Raw genomic sequence first — 21,541 nt, forward strand, 5'->3', positions numbered from 1 at the left:
TTAAATCTCCATTAGATTTTGTCAAAAGGTTATGAACAAAACCATTTTCCATGCCACAAGCGATAATTTATGATCATGGGGTGTTCTACTTGAACATCAACTAAATATCTACCATAATATGGACCAGACACTACTAATAAGGTATCTTGAAGAACACATGTTTTTTTATATTAAAATCTCCTAAGAGATTATGAAAATTATGGAAGCAAATTTGTCGCTCACCCTTATCATGCCCACCACCATAAGTAAATGCCAAGTGCCATTTTTCTTTACAAATTTATAACTATATAGTATTATAAAAGACACTTGGCATTTATAGTTATAAATGACACTTGACATTTACTTAGGGTGGTGGGCATATGATGGGCATAATAGGGGTAGACGACAAATTTATTTCAGAAAATTATACCCTTTATACTCTTTAATCCTAAGATGGGAATGTCGGCACTTTTAGGATTTTCAAGGTACACTATCTTAGGAGTTTCTTCAGTAGCCTGTTACTTATCTTTTGTATGCGTTCCATGCATTTCTTATGCTAAAACTACAAGGGCTTGAAGAATCTGACACTCATTAATATTATGGAAAACATATAAAGTGTTATTTTGGGCACACAACAAGCATTGATGTTGGAGCTTACACCAGTGGTTCTTTCGGCGAGTTTGTCCTAATTTTGTCACTGTAAAATAGCAAGGCTCTCTTTTCTAGAGCTCTGATGGTTCTCTGGACTATATGGTGTAACAAGGATCCCCAATTATGGAATGAGAGACATCACAGGCCCTTGGAAGCTACAATGATGAGTATGGGATGGTTTTAAAAGCATCTAAAAAATCAAGCATCAAACAAGCCTCCGAGACCCAGAGCAGTTGTAAATGGAAGAAGCCCAAGGAAGGTTGGGTTAAATGCAATTATGATGGTAGGTTCGTTCAGGCAACCAGAAAGGCTGATATTGGAGCAGATTTTCGTGATTCACAAGGCACTTTTATTGCGGGGAAATGTTGACCCTTCCAACAAATAGTCCGATTTCTCCAAGAAGTAGAAGCAAGCCGAGGCAGCCATCTCTCATCTCCACTGATCCATCATCCATCCTTTTGAAGTTCACTTTAAAAGTGTAATCATGAACTCCTTTGGTTTTGTTTTCTATATGTTATGTGATTTGAATCTTTTGGTTTTTATCAATGTTATTTGAGATTTTTCGATTGCTAATTAGATTGAAAGCATGTTAGTAGATTAGTTTTGAATGACATGAAGCATGTTTATTTATTTAGGATTTTCTAGATGTGGTGATTATCGTATCAACATGTTCGTCAATTTCGTTCCTCATGCATGTATATCTTTTAATTGTTCATCTTACTTGGTTGCAAACGATTAGAATGTTGCATGTATTAGAATGCCAAACTAAAGAGTATTCCTAGGACGTCATAAGAATTCTAGAGTGAGAGAAGGAGTTCTTTGGATCAATGTTGATTTGGAAGAGGCTTTAGTTGACTAAGTGGAAGCCTAGGAATATGATGAATCGATTGAGGGTTGCAACCATGTCATTATGATCACTGTTATGATAGGAGTACTTTGTGCGACGTTCTTAACATATTTTTAATTCCATTTGTACTTTGCTTAGCCCTTATTGTTATAATATAGAGTCATTGAGTCGAGTTAGGAGTTTAGGGTGACATTGGTTGCATTTTGGTGCTAAAACGGGTGTAAAACGCATAAATTGTCGAGAGTGCTATATAGAGTAGTATTCTTTGTCGAACTAGGAAACCCAGTTGGGTTAGGATTTTTATTATTTGATATTTCTGTAACATTTGTGATTTATATTTATTATTTTATTTCTTTATTTTCTAAATTAAATCGGAGATAATGACTTAGAAATTAAGGAAAGAAAGAGAAGAAGAAGGAAACAAAAGTAGAAAAAAGGAAAGAAGTAATTTAGTTTTTGAATGAGATAAAAAGAAAGAAGCATGCAGCCTCAAAGGAGGGAAGGTTCATCCGGCCATAAATAGAAAAGAAGAAGAAAAGAAGAAAAAGGAAGTTGAAAACTAAGAACTATTTTTCAGAAGAATGCATGTGACATAGAAAAATGAAGAATGCATGTGACCAACAAAGATGATCATCATTCAATCGAGAAGGAAAGAAAATAAAAAAAAAGGAAAGAGAGAATAAGCTCATAACCATGCAGTTCCTCTCCCTCATTCCTCTATAAATAGCATGACATTTTTTCACATTGGATCACTTCTCATTTGCAAACACAAGCCAAAACTCTGCCCAATTCTCTCCATACACACCTACAAAAATCAGCAGCCTCTCCACCACTTTGTTCTCCTTTCCTACCACCACCTCATGGCTCTAGCGCTAAGCAAAGCCGTGTGACACTTCACCATCCATGCCGAGCAGTCCCCTTTGGAGCAGAGCCCACCAAAACCACTCTAAAGTGTGATTCTTGCAACCTTCATCATGGTTCTGTTGATCTTTGTAGTTTCATATTTGTTTGTCTATGAACGATTTGGATTTGTGTTTATGTTTAGTATTATTACCCATAGATTTTCATAACTTGTTTCGTTTATTGTTGAGACTATGCAACTTTTGTTTGATCTATTATTGATAAGTTGTAATTCTATTCTTGCATTCGACATTGTATTTTTCTTTTCTTAGATTATTTTCAGATGTGTACACAAGAATTTAGTACTTGAATACTTTCTTTGTGATTGTGTTTGGGTGCTGGTTCCACATTAACCATATTCATACAAATCGAATCATGCCCTAAGTAGGTTCAGTTTGTGTTAATTAAAGTGGAAAATTCTGGAAATTTACATGTATCTCATGGTGAGTGACGCCACCCATGTTAACATGTCTCCGACAAAGATTTGGTGCTTTAATGTGATCTTGTTTGATTTCTAGGCTGAGTTTTTTTAAACTTGATTGCATGTAATTTAGGTGAGGCCCTAAGTCAACCAAAACGACATTAAATTTTTTGCATGATTAGATGATTCCCCTAAGTCTCTAATTGTATCGGTGTCTAATGAATCTGTGAATAAGTATGTTAGAATGCATGTTTAGAACCAAATCCGTAATTGTATTGAACTTTCGTGATTTTGGGTTTTGTTTGGTAAAGAGATGAAGTCGATCATGTAAATATTAGTTTAGATTTTATTTTTACGTAATAGTTAGATAAATACTTTTAAATCCCCCATTTATTTGTTAACACTTATAAGTCTAGAGTTTCATTCAATTCCCCAGACTGAATGATCCATGTTTATTCTATACTAACGATGACATTTTACAAGGTTTATTATGTGATGCTCACACGTCGCATCATGTTACTTTGATCAACCAGAGCTCTCTTTGTTCATAAAGCTCTTTATATGCTTAGTTCTAGTGATTAGCTACCACTAGGGTTTTGTGTATTTGGATAGAAGAAATTGAGTCAAGGATTGTTACCACTCGAGTTCTTTGCAGAGGAGGTAATAAGAGTGTAGGTCAAGGATTGTTACTGCCTATGTTCTAGGTTGATTGCTTGTATTATTCGATATAATGTCTAGAGTTCTAAGTTGTTTCATGTTAATGGTAGTTAACTACATCTCTACATCTTCCAATCATCTTTTATTTCATCACTGGTATTGTGTGAGTGTAGACACATGAAATTTAATAAAGTAAATCATCTTCATTAAATGATTGAATCGACCAAGAGCCCGACAAAATTGCACACATAGGCCCAAAAGTCAACAAAGCTAGTGCTGATCCGAATAAAACTCGTGTCAGCATATAAATGGATGATCGTAATTGAAGCTATGTGATTCCGACTTAAATCGGAAATTGAATGTCATTGATGATTCGAAATGGTGATCAGACATTTGATTAAATTAATAAATTCCTTAACGGTTATAATTAAAGAATAACTAATTTTTAAATTAATCAGAAAATACATATTGATTTAATTATACAATTAAAGAAATATCGTTATTTTAGTGTAATTAAAATATTCTATAAAATATAAGCCTTGACACTATAAATACCCCTTCCAACATGAAGAGAAGGGGACTTGAGAAGAGGAGAGAAAATCACTTGAGCAACATCACTATCGAAAAATCCCGAAGTCTCCCAAGTCCACGAAGAATCATTAAGCCACCAAATCGCTCGTTTTTTAGCAAATCCAAATCCAAAGTCAAGTCCACGAAGAATCATCAAGCTATGAAATCGCTCATTCTCATCAAATCCAAATCTAAACTCAAATTTTCAAGATCAAGTGCATGTCACCCTTGAGCCAAGTTACATACGGAGATAGAATCAGAGAAGTTCACAAAGATTGTAACCTCGCGGTTGATTATCAATAAATTACATTTTATTTGTATACGTGTCTGCACTCTTATTTATTTCCAGATTCTCGTTCTACAAATTGGCACACCCAGTGGACATTTTTGGCCTCTCATCTCCTTCTCTGAATAAATTTTCAAATTCGTTTGTGCGATGGCTTCCAAGAACAACCAAGCCGTTCCGTCGACGAAATCCAACTCCACAACCGCGAGGTTAAGCGGAGACGCCGAGCCGGTCAAGAAATCCAAACAAACATTTTTTAAATCAAAGAGTTAACTGATTGCCCTTGTCACTTGGAGCGTGGCTAGAGCTCAACCTACAACATTTATGGCATTTGCTAGTAAGCGTCGGCAACCAGTCATCACCTTGGAGAGCTTGGGAGCAATAGAGCATACATTTGAGAGTGGGAAAAAGCAAGCATCAAAAAAGAGAATGAGCAAAAGGAGCAATCTCCTCTATACGTTCATGGTGATGGCCCTATCCTAGAAGACGTTTTCTCTTATGACGAATCAAGCATGGCATCATTCCATGGAAGTCCCAAAGAAGATGGCGATAACTTTCATTCTATGGCGCATGAAATCTCTTCTAATAATGCGCAGGTCTTGGGGACGAGGACATCCACAATCGAGGAACAACTCTCCAATCTATTGGAGATAGTTGAAAAGCTCACCCAAACGGTTGAAGAAAAGGACGTGCAAATCGCTGAACTTTATAGCAAGTTAGAAGATCACGATGATGAGAACTCCACCAAAAGGTCGCCTGGTAGGAGCAAAGTAAATGAAAAGGGAGAAACGTCCAAGAACGATGGCGACTCGCTTGGTTCCTTATCACTCCAGCAATTACAGGACATCATCACCAACTCAATTCGGGCTCAATATGGAGGTCCTTCTCGTGACTCCCTCACTTACTCCAAACCTTACACTAAGAGGATCGACAGTTTAAGGATGCCGCTGGGGTATCAGCCACCAAAGTTCTAACAATTTGAAGGTAAAGGGAACCCAAAGCAACACGTCACCCACTTTGTGGAGACTTGCAGTAACGCCGGGACAAAAGGCGATCACCTTATCAAGCAGTTTGTTTGCTCGTTGAAGGAAAACGCCTTTGAGTGGTATACAGACTTAGAGTCGGAGTATGTTGACAGTTGGGACCAAATGGTGCGCGAGTTCCTCAATCGATTCTATAGTACAAGGTGGACGGTGAGCATGATAAAGCTAACTAGCACGAAGCAACGAAAGGATGAACCTGCGGCGACTACATCAATTGATGGTGCTTACTTAGCCTTGATTGCAATGACTGGCTATCAGAGGTGTCAGCCGTTGAAATGTGCATCCAAGGCATGCACTTTGATTTGCTATACATCTTGCAAGGAATCAAGCCTCGTTCTGTCGAAGAGTTGGCTACTCGAGCCCACGACATGGAGCTAAGCTTGGCAAGTCATAAGGGAAAGAATGAGTCTCTGGTTGACCAACGAAAAGACAAAGTCTTTGGAAGCAAATTTGACAAGGTTGTGAAGAAGCCTTCCAAAGAATAAATGGTCATCAATACTGCACCGGCTAAGATAGCTACGCGGGATAAGAAGGAGTTCAATAAGGTGGAACCTCCTTGAACCTACGATAGGAGTAAACGCACGTTTAAAGAGACGGAGCGAAAGACGTACCCGTTCCTAGACTCTAATGTGGCGAGCATGTTAGAGGATATGCTCGAAAACAAGAAAATAGATCTACTGGAGTGCAAGCCTCTAGAAGAAATGCATCGTGTCATCGATCTGAAGTATTGCAAATATCATCGCCTCGTTAGTCACCCGATAGAGAAGTGCTTTATTCTCAAGGATTTGATAATGAATCTCGCCAAGCAAGGGAAGATTGAGCTGGACGTTGACGACGTTGCTGAAATCAATTGCACTACCATAACATTCGGATCGTTCGAGCCAGTTCCATTCCCTTTTCACCCAATGAAATCATCATTCTGTTTCACAAAGGAGGCGCGCGAACATAAGAAGACCAAAGAAGTTAAAGAATGTTCTACTTCCACGCCTATCCTCCAAGTTGCCTCTAATGCCGATGATGAAGGATGGATATTGGTCACCGGAAGAAGAACTCACAAAGGTATGATGTCAAATTCACCAGTTGCCCAACCAAGTCATAAGAAATCACCTCTACGACAGGAGGAGAGTGGAGGAGGACGTTTTGAGACGAAAGTCGTTCCATATATGTGGAAGCCTCTTCGCAGGACCTTGTCGATAGAGCCGTTGCCTACAAAACAACCGGAGGTCGCTTCAATGGCCATAAGTTGTGAAGTCAGCTCCAAAGAAAACGAAAAGTCTGAAGCAAGAGAAATAGGTGCAAGTCAAGTGTTAAAGAAAAATGAGGTATTGAAACAATTGGAGGGTCTACCTTTCCAACTTAGCCTCTCTGACTTGATACAATTGCCAATATCAACGAGATGCGCACTTGTGGAATTGCTCATTGACGTAGGAAAACACTCCACAAGCATGAAGGAATGTGGCGCATGTGATGCATATTGTGATGCTACTCACTTTATAGATGATGACCTTCAATTGGGTTCTAAGCCACATAATCGGCCTCTTTTTGTGACAGGGTACATGCGAGAACGGAAGTTGAATCGCATGCTCATAGACGAAGGGTCAACAATAGATATCATGCCCAAGTCGACCATGTCTCAACTTGGTATCAACGTTGATGAGTTATCAAGGAGTCGTCTCATGATCCAAGGTTTCAACCAAGGAGGACAAAGAGTGATAGGGATGATTAGACTAGACATGGACATCGGAGAGCTAAAATCAAACACCTTGTTTCATGTCATCGATGCGAAGACCTCGTACAACTTATTGTTGGGACGTCCATGGGTACATGAAAATGGCATCGTGCCATCCACTTTACACTAATGCTTCAAGTTCTATCGCGGAGGTGTGAAAACCGTGGTAGGAGATACCAAACCATTCACATAAGCTGAATCATACTTTGCGGATTCTAAATTCTACACAGATGAGGAGTCAATGAAAGAAGTCCTTCTGGTCGGAGTACCCTCTACGGGGAAAGCCGCTAAAGTTAGGGAGAATGATTGCAGTCCAAAGTGTGACATTCTTAATGTATATATGCCATATTCTTATGCTTTATTACTTCTTATTTAGTTGGTTTAGGTTCATATTTGTCATTTCTATGTTCTAAGTAGAGCTATGCAAAATTTGGAAGATTTGATGATGAAATTGTACTAAGTGTTAGAAATCCTTATTCAGTTAGGATTCTTTACTCGACTAGGACTCTACTTTCCTATTTTTATTCTTTCCTATTCCTTAATATTCAATTTTTTTCAGGAAAGACAAATCCTATTTGGATAGGGAGTAGTGATGCCGTGATGCATTCCTAGTGAGACAAGGAAATCATGTCCAAGTTGAAGAAGGAGAAGAAGAGCCCGGCCTAGCTAATCCTATTTGGACAAGGAGAGATGCCATGCAGCCCTTAAGTGTTTCCCTATTGGATTTGATTTCCTACATCAAGTTGGATTTGAAGTACATGAATCAAAGTCCATATCAAAGAAGATTCAGCTTCCCAATCCAATTCTACCACCTAATTGGGACGGCATGAAGGGTTATTTTCTACTATATATAGAGGCACGGCCTCACCATTAAATCATCATCAACCTTACGCATATACTAGCCAAAGCTCTACCGAATTTTATACTCACCCTTTCAATAAATCCTAAAACCGATTCCACCATTCCCTTATGCTATGAACATGTTTACTCTTTTATATGTAAGTTTCGAATTGCATGGTTGTTGGTTAAGTAGGTGACATGCTTAATGAATTCAATGTGCATGGCTTTGGAATTATATAATAAGATGAACATGTTAGATTTCGATTAGGGTTGCTTGGTATTAATCGAATGTGTTAAGTATCTATGTGATTAGGTTACTACTTAGAACACTAATTGCATGATCCAACCTTTAAGTGTTCATAAGGAAGTCTCGACATGATTCTAAAAGCAGACATAGAACTTGTTTTTGGTTTCTTTGTATGATTTGTTTTGGTGATGGTTCGTGTGTTGGTTGGTTGATCACATGTATATATTAGTTTAGGTTTTATTTTCTGTTTTTATCTTTCAATCCGATCCTATATATCAAACTCTTTTATATCTTTATGAATTCGTGTTAAGTGTCTGTGATTCTATGCCCTGGTTGGATCCCCGGTTTGTGAACGATACCCTCTTTTATATCTCGGATAGTAGGTGGATCTCTCCCATTTAAGTTGTGCCAAAGAAGTCAGGAATCACGGTGGTGAAGAACAAAGATAACAAGTTGGTGCCTCAAAGGACAGTGACCGGTAATCGTGTGTGTATCGACTATAGGAACTTCAATGCTACAACAAGGAAGGACCATATGCCGTTGCCATTCATTGATCAAATGCTTGAGAGGTTAGCTAGTAATTCTTTCTATCTCTTGTAGAGAATTCCATTGTTTCCTTGATGGATATATAGGATACAATCAAATTAGTGTTGCGGAGGAAGATCAAGAGAAGACTACATTCACATGCCCTTTTGGTACGTTTGCTTATCGTCGCATGCCTTTTGGTTTATGCAACGCTCCAGGTACGTTTCAACGTTGTATGTATCACATTTTCTCTGAGTATATTGGTTCTAAAATTGAAGTTTTCATGGATGAGTTTTTTGTTTATGGTGAAAATTTCGAAACAAGTCTAGAGAATGTTGAACTTGTGCTTAAACGTTGTTAAGAAACTAACTTGGTTTTGAATTGGGAAAAATGTCATTTCATTGGTTACGCAAGGCATTGTCTTAGGCCATATTGTTTCATCTAGAGGAATTGAGGTTGATAAGTCTAAAATAGATCTTGTACGTCACTTACCCCTCCCCACAAATATGAGGGATGTTCGATCGTTTCTTGGACATGCAGGTTTCTATCGTAGGTTTATCAAGGACTTTTCCAAGATTGCAAGACCATTGAGTTCATTACTTCAAAAAGACCTTCCCTTTCACTTTGATGATGATTGCAAGCATGCATTTGTGACCTTGAGGAGGCTTTTAACTTCGGCACCTATCATGGCACTGCCGGATTGGTCCTTGCCATTTGAGTTGATCTGTGATGCCTCTGACTATATAGTTGGAGCCATGCTAGGGCAGAGGAAGGATAAAGAGCCCTACGCCATCTATTATGCCTCACGAACGCTCAATGATGCTTAACAGAGCTACACCACAACTGAAAAAGAACTTCTTACCATGATCTTTGGTTTAGATAAGTTTCGTTCTTACTTACTTCAATCTAAAGTTATTGTTTACACTGACCATGCAGCTTTGAAGTATTTAATGATGAAGAAGGATGCCAAACCAAGATTGATTCAATGGATTCTTTGACTTCAAGAGTCTAATCTCGAGATCAAGGACAAGAAGGGAAGTGACAATGTTGTGGCGGATCACTTGAGTCGTTTGGTGAGAGATGCCAAGCCCTTGGCTATCCAAGCGAGTTTTCCGGATGAGCAACTCTTTCGAATTGAGGTAAGTGAGCCATGGTATGTAGATATTGTGAATTATCTTGTTTCTAAGAAATTTCCGGATACTTTATCGCATGCTCAAAAGAATAGACTCAAGGCATTAGCTAAGTATTATGTTTGGGATGAGCCATACTTGTGGAAACATTGTGTTGATCAAATTATTAGGAGGTGTGTCCCTGAATCTGAACATCATTCCATACTTACTTTTTGCCATTCTGAATATTGTGGAGGACATTTTGGTTCACGTAGGACTGCTCTTAAGGTGTTAGAATGTGATTTCTTTTGGCCTACGATTTTCAAAGATGCATATCATTTTTGCATGACTTGTGATAGATGCCAACGCATGGGAAACTTGGGATCTAGGGATCAAATGCCTATGACACCGATTATATATGTTGAAATATTTGATTGTTGGGGTATTGATTTCATGGGACATTTTCCTAACTCTAATATTTTCTTGTATATACTCGTTTGTGTTGACTATGTTTCAAAATGGGTGGAAGAAAAAGCCACCCGTACTAATGATTCTCGAGTTTTGCAGATTTCCTTCGTTCTAACATTTTCTCTAGGTTTGGTATGCCGAGAGTTATCATTAGTGATGGAAGATCTCACTTTTGCAACCGGACCATTGAGGCGTTAATGAAGAAGTATGGAATCAAGCATAAGGTTGCTGCGCCTTATCACCCCCAAACAAGTGGACAAGTGGAGCTATCTAATCGTGAGATCAAGAGAATTTTGGAGAAGTCTGTTGGACCATCACGCAAGGATTGGTCTCAACGATTGGATGATGCTTTTTGGGCCTATAGGACGACATACAAGACTCCTCTTGGCATGTCACCATTTCGTTTAGTCTATGGCAAGGCGTGCCATCTTCCTGTGGAGCTTGAACATCGTGCATGGTGGGCTGTGAAGAATTTTAACATGGACATTGATGAGGCCGGATTGCATAGGAAGTTGCAATTGCATGAGCTTGAAGAGATTAGGAATGAGGCCTATGATTCGGCAATGGTTTACAAGGAGAAGACTAAGACGTTCCATGACCGCATGATTAGGAAGGGACACTTTGTCGTGGGCAGAAAGTTCTTTTGTTTAATTCTCGACTTAGATTGTTTCCGGGTAAGCTCCGTTCTAGGTGGCTTGGACCGTTTGTTGTTACTAATATTTTTCCTTCTGGTGTTATTCAGATCAAAAGTATGGTGCATGGAAAGAAATTCACAGTCAATTGACATCGCTTGAAGCCGTACTATGAGAATTTTGTAGAGCATAATGTGGAGGGGACGTCTCTCCTTGATCCTATGGCAAGCAAGTGATCTTTTGGAGATAGTCTAGGCTATAGACTCTAAACTTAAGCCAATAAAGGAGCCATCAACGAGTGTTTGCATTTTCTTATCCCTTATCTCTTTTTAATTTTCGTTGCTTATCATATTGTACATTGAGGGCAATATAAGTTATAAGTGTGGGGTGGGGTATACATCATTCGTTGTATTATATTGTTTGATCTTTATGTGTTTCAATTTTGTTGTTTTGATTTCTAGTGTAATTTTCGGGTTTGTTTTTTTCGATTTTTAGTTTAAGTTGTTTTGTTTTTCGATTTTAAGTTGTTTTGTTTTTGATTTTGAGTCCTAGGAATGTCTTTAACTGTCTAGGATGAGTTGATCTTTGAATTTATGGTTGATAGATGATCACGATATTGAATTAACTTTATTATTATTTGATGGTTAATCGATGTGTAGATTTTGTACGAACATGTAGTACATGAGGATTTTGAAACTTAGGTACATAATGAGCATGTTCCTTACTTGTGCCTTTCTTTGGAGAGTTTATTCTATCGTTTATTGGCTTTATAACCTCATTATATTTATTTTGATCAATTCATATGTCATAGAATTGTAATGAACTAGAGAATGCTAGAACTTACTCTGTGAAACTTTTGAAACTTTATGTCATAATATACTCTGATTTTGAAAAGGATTGTCGGATATTTTTAGAATTTCCACTACTAAAGGCAAAAAGCCGCATATCCTATTTGAGCCCTGCTTGGGACAACTTAGTGTTAACCCATTTGAGCCTACGTTAAGCCTTTTCTTTCATTACCAACATATTATATCCTTGCTTAGTATAGTTATATCTCTACCTTGTCTTTGAGGCTTGGTAGAGCCGATTCTTGGAGTTAATATGGAGTGATGATTCGATTCAAGTGTGAGGTTATGCTATGTATGTATGTATGGATGTTGTGAAAAGAGTATGAAAAAGAGAAAAAAATGAAAGATGACGTGAGAAAAGAAGAAAAACAAGATATATACACGGTTTGAAAAATAAAAAGATTGATAAAGATGTCATGGCAAGCACTTGTTTATGTGAATTTGGAGTTGTGTTGTATTTGTTGAAGGCTCAATAATGTTATACTTTAACCTTTATTCGTTTTCACAACGTTTAAAGTGAAGGATTGATCCAACATAATGCTATTTGGCCCTTGTTTTATGGAGTATGACAACATAAGGTGGATGTTTTGCTCTGCTAAGTCTTGAGGATGACCTTTGTGATTCATTTACCCTGAAAAATGATATCCATGCCGAGCCTAAGCCTACCATTTTCTAAAGATCCGCATGATTCTTAAAATGAGTAGCTCTTGATCTGTGGAGTTTGATTCATGAGTAAGCATATGGTTTGGGTTCATTTGTGCATATGATTTGTATCTTTCATGAGCTTTTCGATTTCTATATGTTTATTACTCTTGTGTGTGAAAAACGTTTAAGCATGTGCCATGTTCTTGAGAGAAAAGATTTGGAGTGCATATCTTTTGTGAGTTGAATTTGAACTTGTTTTGAACATGTCGAGCTTAATATCACCTCTGTATCTGCCATGTCTTACTTGTTAAACGAAATCTCTTGTTTATTAACCATTGAATTCATCTTATCTATTTCGATTGAGTGTTATTTTTGATGCTATGAGTTTGAAGATCTCTGAAACAAAATGTTGAAGGCATTATAGGTTGTGTCGTTAGTGTTAGTTGTGTTTTGTTTTTGATTTAATTTCTCTTTGTAGTGTTTGCTAAGGGACTAGCAAAGTATAAGTGTGGGGTTGTTGATAGGAGCACAAAGTGTGACGTTCTTAATGTATATATGTCATATTCTTATGCTTTGTTACTTCTTATTTAGTTGTTTTAGGTTCATATTTGTCATTTGTATGTTCTAAGTAGAGCTATGCCGAATTTGGAAGATTTGATGATGAAACTGTGCTAAGTGTTAGAAATTCTTATTGACCTAGGATTCCTTACTCGACTAGGACTCTACTTTCCTATTTTTCATTCTTTCCTATTCCTTAATCGTCGATTTCTTTTCAGGAAAGAGAAATCCTATTTGGACAAGGAGTAGTGATGCTGTGATGCATTCCTAGTGAGACAAGGAAATCATGTCCGAGTTGAAGAAGGAGAAAAAGAGGTCCGCCTAGCTAATCCTATTTGGACAAGGAGAGATGTCGTGCAGCCCTTAAGTGTTTCCCTATTGGATTTGATTTCCTACATCAAGTTGGATTTGGAGTACATGAATCAAAGTCCATATCAAAGAAGATTTCAGATTCTCAATCCAATTCTACCTCCTAATTGGCACGACATGAAGGGTTATTTTCTCCCATATATAGAGGCACGGCCTCACCATTCAATCATCATCAACCTTATGCATATACTAGCCAAAGCTCTACCGAATTTCATACTCACCCTTTCAATAAATCATAAAACCGATTCCACCATTCCCTTATGCTATGAACATGTTTACTCTTTTATATGTAAGTTTCGAATTGCATGGTTGTTGGTTAAGTAGGTGACATGCTTAATGAATTCAATATGCATGGCTTTGGAATTACATAATAAGATGAACATGTTAGATTTCGATTAGGGTTGGTTGGTATTAATCGAATGTGTTAAGTATTTATGTGATTAGGTTACTACTTAGAACCCTAATTGCATGATCTAACCTTAAGTGTTCATAACGAAGTCTCGACATGATTCTAAAAGCAGACATAGAACTTGTTTTTGGTTTCTTTGTATGATTTGTTTTGGTGATGGTTCGTATGTTGGTTGGTTGATCACATGTATATATTAGTTTAGGTTTTATTTTCTGTTTTTATCTTTCAATCTGATCCTATATATCAAACTCTTTTATATCTTTATGAATTCGTGTTAAGTGTCTGTGATTCTATGCCCTGGTTGGATCCCCGGTTTTTGAACGATACGCTCTTTCTTTATACTACTAATGATGCTTACAGGGTTAAATATTGATGTCGAGTAATCAAGCCTCATCAGTGAATGATGCCAAATCAAAGGAGATTGAGCTTCATGGTGAAGTGTCGCAAAAAGTCTCATCTGAAGTGGCAACATCGTCTGCGGAAAGAAAAGCCAGCCATGCCTTTCCGGTCCTTCACTATGTTCCGAAGTCTGGACGAAGGGAGGGGGAGTCTCCATTCGTGGGGACAAAGTCACAAGAGTGTCAACGAAAATTAGAAGAGAATGATGTTAAATTGTTAAGGGAGGAGTCAACATTGCCATTAATAAAGATGAGCAACCGAAATCCTATAAAGCAGCTACTAATGGGGTTTGTTAAATCAATTCAAGGTAAGACGGAACATGTATTGCTGCCCAAGAAAAGAAGAAGTGAAAGGTTCGATCCTAACGCATACAAGCTGTTAGAAAAGGCTGGATACGACTTTGGTTCATCAAGCAAAAATGATGACCAAGTTGCACCAAAGATGGCGCATGAGCTCGATGAGCCACAAAAGAAGTTAAGAGAGCAAGGGGCAATAGTCGATTCTTCTAAAGCTGGTCTCGGTTTCACTTTGAGCAAGCCAATCATAATTTCAGGAAGTCGTGTCGAGGTAGTTGACAAGAAGAGTCAAGAGGTTCAGTCAACCCCTCGCATTTCGTCGTTCGATCGCATTCGTCCAGGTTCTCGAAGAGCAACATTTGAACGTATTAAAGGATCAATAACAAGGGTGTCAGTCATTGACCGTGTGAACATGACAGCAAGTAAAGGTTCAGTTTTCAATCGCATCGGTAGTACAACCACTCGGCCTTCCGTATTCAAAAGGATGTCAAGTTCAGACAAAGATAAGAAACAGTCAAACCTCATTCCGCGAAAACCTGCATTGAAAATGATCCAAGCACCTAAGAAACGACAAATAAGCAAGAGGAAAATGACTTGTAGTCAAGCGGAGGGTAAAGAAATCTGAAGTCTTATCCCGTCACGTATGAACAGGAATTGTGTCTTGGAAGTGGATTCCACATATCAACTCAAAGTGAAGAAACATACCATCATATTCACTGGCCAAAAAAGAGATAGCAACCTCAGTAATGGCGGTGAGGATAACATTGTCCAAACCTCTTATCATATCACGGTGGTAGAAGCAGATGCCGTAGAAGAAGACGATCATGAAGATTTTGACATTGAAATAGACGAAGCTCCTCCAGAACTTGAAGACGGGGGGCAAACCACTATGGAAGAACTTAAGGAGATTAACTTGGGAACAGAAGGAGACCCAAGACTTATTTTTGTGAGTGCGTCTTTAAGTTCCAAAGAAGAAAAAGAATATCTTGATCTGTTGCTCGAGTACAAAGATGTCTTTGCTCGGACGTGCAAAAAAATGCCCGGCCTGGATCTAAAAGTAGCAGTCCACCGACTTGCTGTCAAACCGGAAGGTCGGCCAACCAAGCAAACACAAAGACGGTTTCAAACAGAACTTATTCTTCAAATTGAAGTAGAAGTTGATAAGTTCATTGTCGCAGGCTTCATTAGAGAGGTTCAATATCCTAACTCGCCACACAACTCTTGAAGGGTTTTGATAATGTTACACTAATACATGTGCCACAAAAAGAAAATCAAATGGCAGACGCATTGGCAAACTTAGCGGCGACTTTGGCATTGTCTGGAGATGAAATTTTGGACATCCCAATTTTGCCAAAGGTGGGTCATGACAACAAAGCCTTCACTCCAGTGTGCCAGTGCTCATATAGTGTTAGTTTACACCATTTATGTTGAAGATTGGAGGCATCCTTTTATCGACTATCTTGAGCACAACAAGCTTTCCGAAGTATCGAAGCAAAGGTGGAGCATCAAGCGGCGAGCACCGCGCTTCCTCTACTACAAAGAAACTTTATATCGTAGGTCATTTGACGGAGTACTCCTTCGATGCTTGGGAAAAGATGAAGCGGTCAAAGCCTTGGAAGAGGTTCATTCTGGAGTGTGTGGAGCACATCAGTCAAGACCAAAGTTACATTTTCAAGTAAGATGACTAGGGTATTATTGGCCCACCATGGTCAAGGATTGTATGGAGTATGCACAGAAATTCCAAGCTTGTCAGTTTCATGCCAACTTCATTCATCAGCCACCTGAGCCGTTGCATCCGACAATTACTTCGCACTCGTTCGATGTTTGGGGAATGGATGCAATCGGACCCATCACTCTGAAGTCATTAGCTGGTCATATGTAGATTCTGGCAGCCACTGATTCCTTCTCAGCGGGCAGAGGCGATACCGCTCAAAGAAATAAAAAGTCAAATGTAGTGGATTTCATTACGGGAAGCATTATACAACGCTATGGTATATCACGGTGCATCATCACAGACAACGCCAAGTATTTCTCGAATACCGCAACAAAAAAGTTAAGCAAGAAATTCCACTTCAACCTTCACTTCTCTTCGATGTACAACGCTCCGGCAAATGGTTTGGCAGAAGCATTCAATAAAACGCTTTGTAACATTCTGAAGAAAACTGTCAACAAGAAGCAGGTATTGGCATGATAAATTTGGCGAAGCTCTCTGGGCTTATAGAACGATGTACCAGACAGCCAGAGATGCTACACCTTATTCTCTAGTCTATGGTGTCGAAGCCGTTGATAGGAGCACAAAGTGTGATGTTCTTAATATATATATGCCATATTCTTATGCTTTGTTATTTCTTATTTAGTTGTTTTAGGTTTGTATTTGTCATTTATATGTATAAGTAGAGCTATGCCGATTTTTAGTGATTTGATGATGAATTGTGCTTAAGTGTTAGAAATCCTTATTGAGCTAGGATTTATTACTCGACTAGGACTCTACTTTCCTATTTTTCATTCTTTCATATTCCTTAATCGTGGATTTCTTTTCAGGAAAGAACAAATCATATTTGGACAAGGAGTAATGATGTCGTGATGCACTCCTAGTGAGACAAGGAAATCATGTCCAAGTTGAAGAAGGAGAAGAAGAGGCCGGCCTTGCTATTCATAGTTGCACAAGGAGAGATGTCGTGCAGCCCTTAAGTATCTCCCTATTGGATTTGGTTTCCCACATCAAGTTGGATTTGGAGTACATGAATCAAAGTCCATAACAAAGAAGATTGCAGCTTCCCAATTGGATTCTATCTCCTAATTGGGACAGCAAGAGGGCTTCATTGACTCCTATATATAGAGGCTCGGCCTCCCCATTTAATCATGATCAACCTTGCACACAAGCACAAGCCATAGCTTTGCCGAATCAATGCCTCACCCTTCCAAGAAATCCTAAAACCGATTCCACCATTCTCCACCATCATCCTTAGCCTTCAAGCACGCTTGTGAAGAGGTTCCATTCCCTTAGAAGTCACGGCTACACCTTGTAGAATCGCTTGATTGATAAAGTGTAACCATGATTCTCGCTTTAATAAATTCAATTTTGGTTATCTTGTTCTTGGATTATGTATGCGATTTGTGTAGTGTAATCTCATTTCAATTTTGTCTATAAAATAGCTACTTGATTCAATTTATATAAAGATGCGATTTCATGTTTTGGTTTTATGAATGTTTTGTTCTGGTTTCTGCCGTGCCTTGTTCTTGAAAGATTTTGATTCCTAAGTGTTATGATTATGCTTGTAGCATGATATTAGATTGTTGGATTAAATACTTATGCTAAGAACATGTTTACTCTTTTATATGTAAGTTTCGAATTGCATGGTTGTTGGTTAAGTAGTGACATGCTTAATGAATTCAATGTGCATGGCTTTGGAATTACATAATAAGATGAACATGTTAGATTTCGATTAAGGGTTGCCTGGTATTAATCGAATGTGTTAAGTGTCTATGTGATTAGATTACTGCTTAGAACCCTAATTGCATGATCCAACCTTAGTTGTTCAATAGGAAGTCTCGGCATGATTCCAAAAGGAGACATAGAACTTGTTTTCGATTTCTCTATATGAATTGTTTTGGTGATTGCTTATGTGTTGGTTGGTTGATCACATGTATATATTAGTTTAGGTTTTATTTTATGTTTTTGACTTTCAATCCGAACCTATATCAAAAATCTTTTATATCTTTATGAATTCGTATTAAGTGTTGTGATCCTAAGCCCTGGCTGGATCTCCGGTTTGTGAACAAGACCCTCTTACTTTATACTACTTACGATGCTTACAGGGTTAAATATTGATGTCGAGTAATCGAGTTCTATCAGCCGTGTTACCATTAGAGAAAGAAATTCCGTCATTGAGAATCACTTTGCAAGAACTTCTCACAAATGAGGAAAATGTCAAGTTGCGTCTTCAAGAGTTAGAAGCTTTGTACTAGAAGAGGCTTGATGCAAAACAACATCTGGATGCTACCAAGCTCGGATGTCATACGCCTTCAACAAAGGTGTTCAACCACGATCATTTCAAGTTGATGATTTAGTTCTTGCTGTTCGAAGACCCATCATTATGACGCACAAGACTGGCCCCAAATTCAAGTCAAAGTGGAATGGTCCTTACGTCGTTAGAGAAGTATACTCCAATGGAGCCTACAAAATTGTGGCAGAAGACAGTTTGAGGATCGGTCCCATTAACGACAAATTCTTGAAGAAGTACCATGCTTGAAAACGTCAAAGTATGCTCCAAGTCTGCACAAGCCTAAACTGCACAAGACAAAAAAAAATGCTCCACGCCTGCATGAGCTTAAACTGCAAAAGGCACACAAAAAAACCCTTGAACTACGTGATGACTTGATTCCTTCTTTAAAATGATACGTAAGCAGCTTGAAAATAACAATCTTAAGTTCAGTCACACCTAAATAAAAATAACAGTTTGTCCATCAAATAATAAAACAAATTTTTATTTCACTGATAGTAAGTTGAATTTCAAAATCGACTTATTACAATATGATTGAAAAAAAAACAAATAAAAAAAGAGCAAGTCTCTATCATTCAAGTCAGCTATCATATCCAGGTCAAACTCTTGAAGCTACTACGATGTTCTTCAAAACTGGCTCGCAACTTCTTTACCTCTTCAATCTCTGTTGCAGTCAATTCTTGAATCTCTCGGATTTGGCACCTTTTATGTTCTAGATCAACAAGTCTTGCATCTTGAAGAAAAAGGTCTGCATCTAGCGAGTCCAACGTCTGCTCTAGCTTATGTTGTTCTTTCTTCAAGTTCTCAAGGGACTCAAGCGTAGATTGACACTGAACAAAAGTATTTTGTCGAATTTCTTGGGTTGCCGTGATTTCAGACTCTGTCTCTGCCAATTTTTTGGCACTTGTGCCCATGGCGCATTTGTGAGTGCATGCATGTCCTGCCGAGTCATATAGGGTAGTGGTTGTCATCAACTGCTCCAATATTTTTTTTTATTATTGATGGGTCGACTTCATATTTTCTAAGTTCATTTGTCAACATATCAAGCTCATTCTTCCCAGCAATAATCATCTTCAGAGAATACGTCGCTATCCAGCCTTCTATCTTTGCACAAACTTCCACAGCTGCTCGCATTCGGATATTGCAAAGTCATTGACTTGTATCCACTATCTCAATATCACACATAGAAGCTTTAGGAAATATTTTTCTTTCTGAAGGCTTTGTACTCCCCGTCGCCATGGACAAACCTGCATATATAGAAGAAAAAAAGATGGATGAGCATAAATTATTGAAGAAATATGGGAAAATAATATATAAATATATTCGTGTGTACCTCTCTAGTCAACTGGCTGTGGTTCACTCTCCTTTCGATGTACTTCTTTTTCTGGGAGAGTATTAACTGCACACTCCTTAAAAGGAAATCGAACGCCGTCACCTGAGCAGACTTCATCAAAATAACCGATATCTTCAAGTAGAGAGGAACAAAATTGGATCAAGTCAGCAATAAGTGAACTATTGAATATGATACATTCAACTTAACTAAGTGGGACAAGTACAAAAGCATATACGACAAAAACAAATTTTGAATACCTCAACATGCGCGGGCACGAGTTTTGAAGGACCAGGAGCATCCCTAAGAAAATTGCCGCCAAGATCAAAATTGGCATTGTGATCGTAGTAAATAGGGCCAAGATCAGCATCATCTCACTTTTGACGTTTGAAGTGCACGTCACTATGGGTACTACTGCTGCTTCCGCTACGCTTTCTGGATATAGCAACCTTCTCCTTCGGCTTGGGGTGAAAATCTGATGAATCTCTGATTCCTTCCAAAACTGGAGGAGGTGGAACCTGATAGTTATCAACCGAGGGAAAAGCTTCAGTGGAAACCAAAATTTGAAGAGGAGTTGTCGTGTGGTCGTCTCCTTTAGCTTTTGGAGGCTCTTGTTATGGAAAATTCACAATGGTTATCTTCATAGGCTTCTTCAACGCACGATGATGAACTTTGAACCACCATTGGATATAGTCCTGAGTAACCATAAACTTCGTGATGTCGCTTTTCATAGGCAGGATTGCCTCACCCTTTGTGCCAAGCTTCGTCAAACTATCCCAAAACGAGTATGTCCGAGCCAAAGTTATGGGCGACGATCTCCGTGGGAACCTCCGGGAACACCCTGAACATATCCGAATTATCTGGTGAATCGTTGAGGGCTATATGGTTCGACTACTCGCCAACTATCTTGTCGTAGGGACATAAATCTGGAGCAAAGACTAATGAGATAGGCAGAATCCGAAGGAGAGGCTCCGTGGGTGTCAACGATCAATTTGCGCACATTTAGGACTTTGGAAAAACGTTCCATCTGCACATCATCACAAGCAGTGTAAAACAAGGCACGGGCTTGTCCTTGAAATGTCTCGCCGAAAATTCCTCCGAGATATGGACCATCAAGAGCCTGAAGCTTTTTGGATGTCGAGAGAAGAAATGGGTGTCGAAATATTCGCCCAACCACCCATACAAGTAATGAAAAGGAAGCGCAATTGGACAGCTTTCTGGATCATTAGAGACATATATGACATTCAAACCTTGATATATATTCGCCAATATGGGAACCGCTAGACAGTAGTTTTGACCTCGGGACATTCTGTGAGCGATCTTAAAAACTCCCAGACGAATAAAACCTGCATCATTCTTCGAGAATACGAATAAACAAAGCCAACACTCATAAAAGGCAGAGAGGTAAACCGATTTCATGCTTGCTTCTTCTACGCCTAGATCCTCGAATGGTGAAAGGTCTTCCAGAGTTCGCTGGCGAATTCCCGGAATGGCGCTAGATGGATTGTGAGTACTAGCGGGCGCGTCCCTCTTGTTTCGTCTACTCTTGGTGGGAGGTCTCTTGTATCTCATCTGGGCTTTATACCAATAACGTATCCATGTAGTTATCTTCACGTTGCTACGCTCTCTCTTGCACAATCTATGGTAAGCAATAAACAAATAACGACAGCTTTTGGGGATGAGAAGCTCTCATTCTTTACTCTTTGCAGAAAACTCATCAATAGGTGGAATGACTTCGTCATAAAATCTTCCAAGGATAGGCAAGCCTCCAATATGCTC

The 21,541-nt window shown here is 38.7% G+C and overlaps 1 protein-coding gene across 1 annotated transcript in view; it reads left to right on the plus strand.

Moving 5' to 3' along the window:
• Positions 1–21,541, plus strand: part of LOC126787543 (40S ribosomal protein S15a-1) — a 151,792-nt gene that overhangs the window by 20,083 nt on the left and 110,168 nt on the right. The window lies entirely within an intron of this gene.

The sequence above is a fragment of the Argentina anserina genome, chromosome 1 (genome assembly GCF_933775445.1).
Source record: "Argentina anserina chromosome 1, drPotAnse1.1, whole genome shotgun sequence".
Lineage (NCBI taxonomy): Eukaryota > Viridiplantae > Streptophyta > Magnoliopsida > Rosales > Rosaceae > Argentina > Argentina anserina.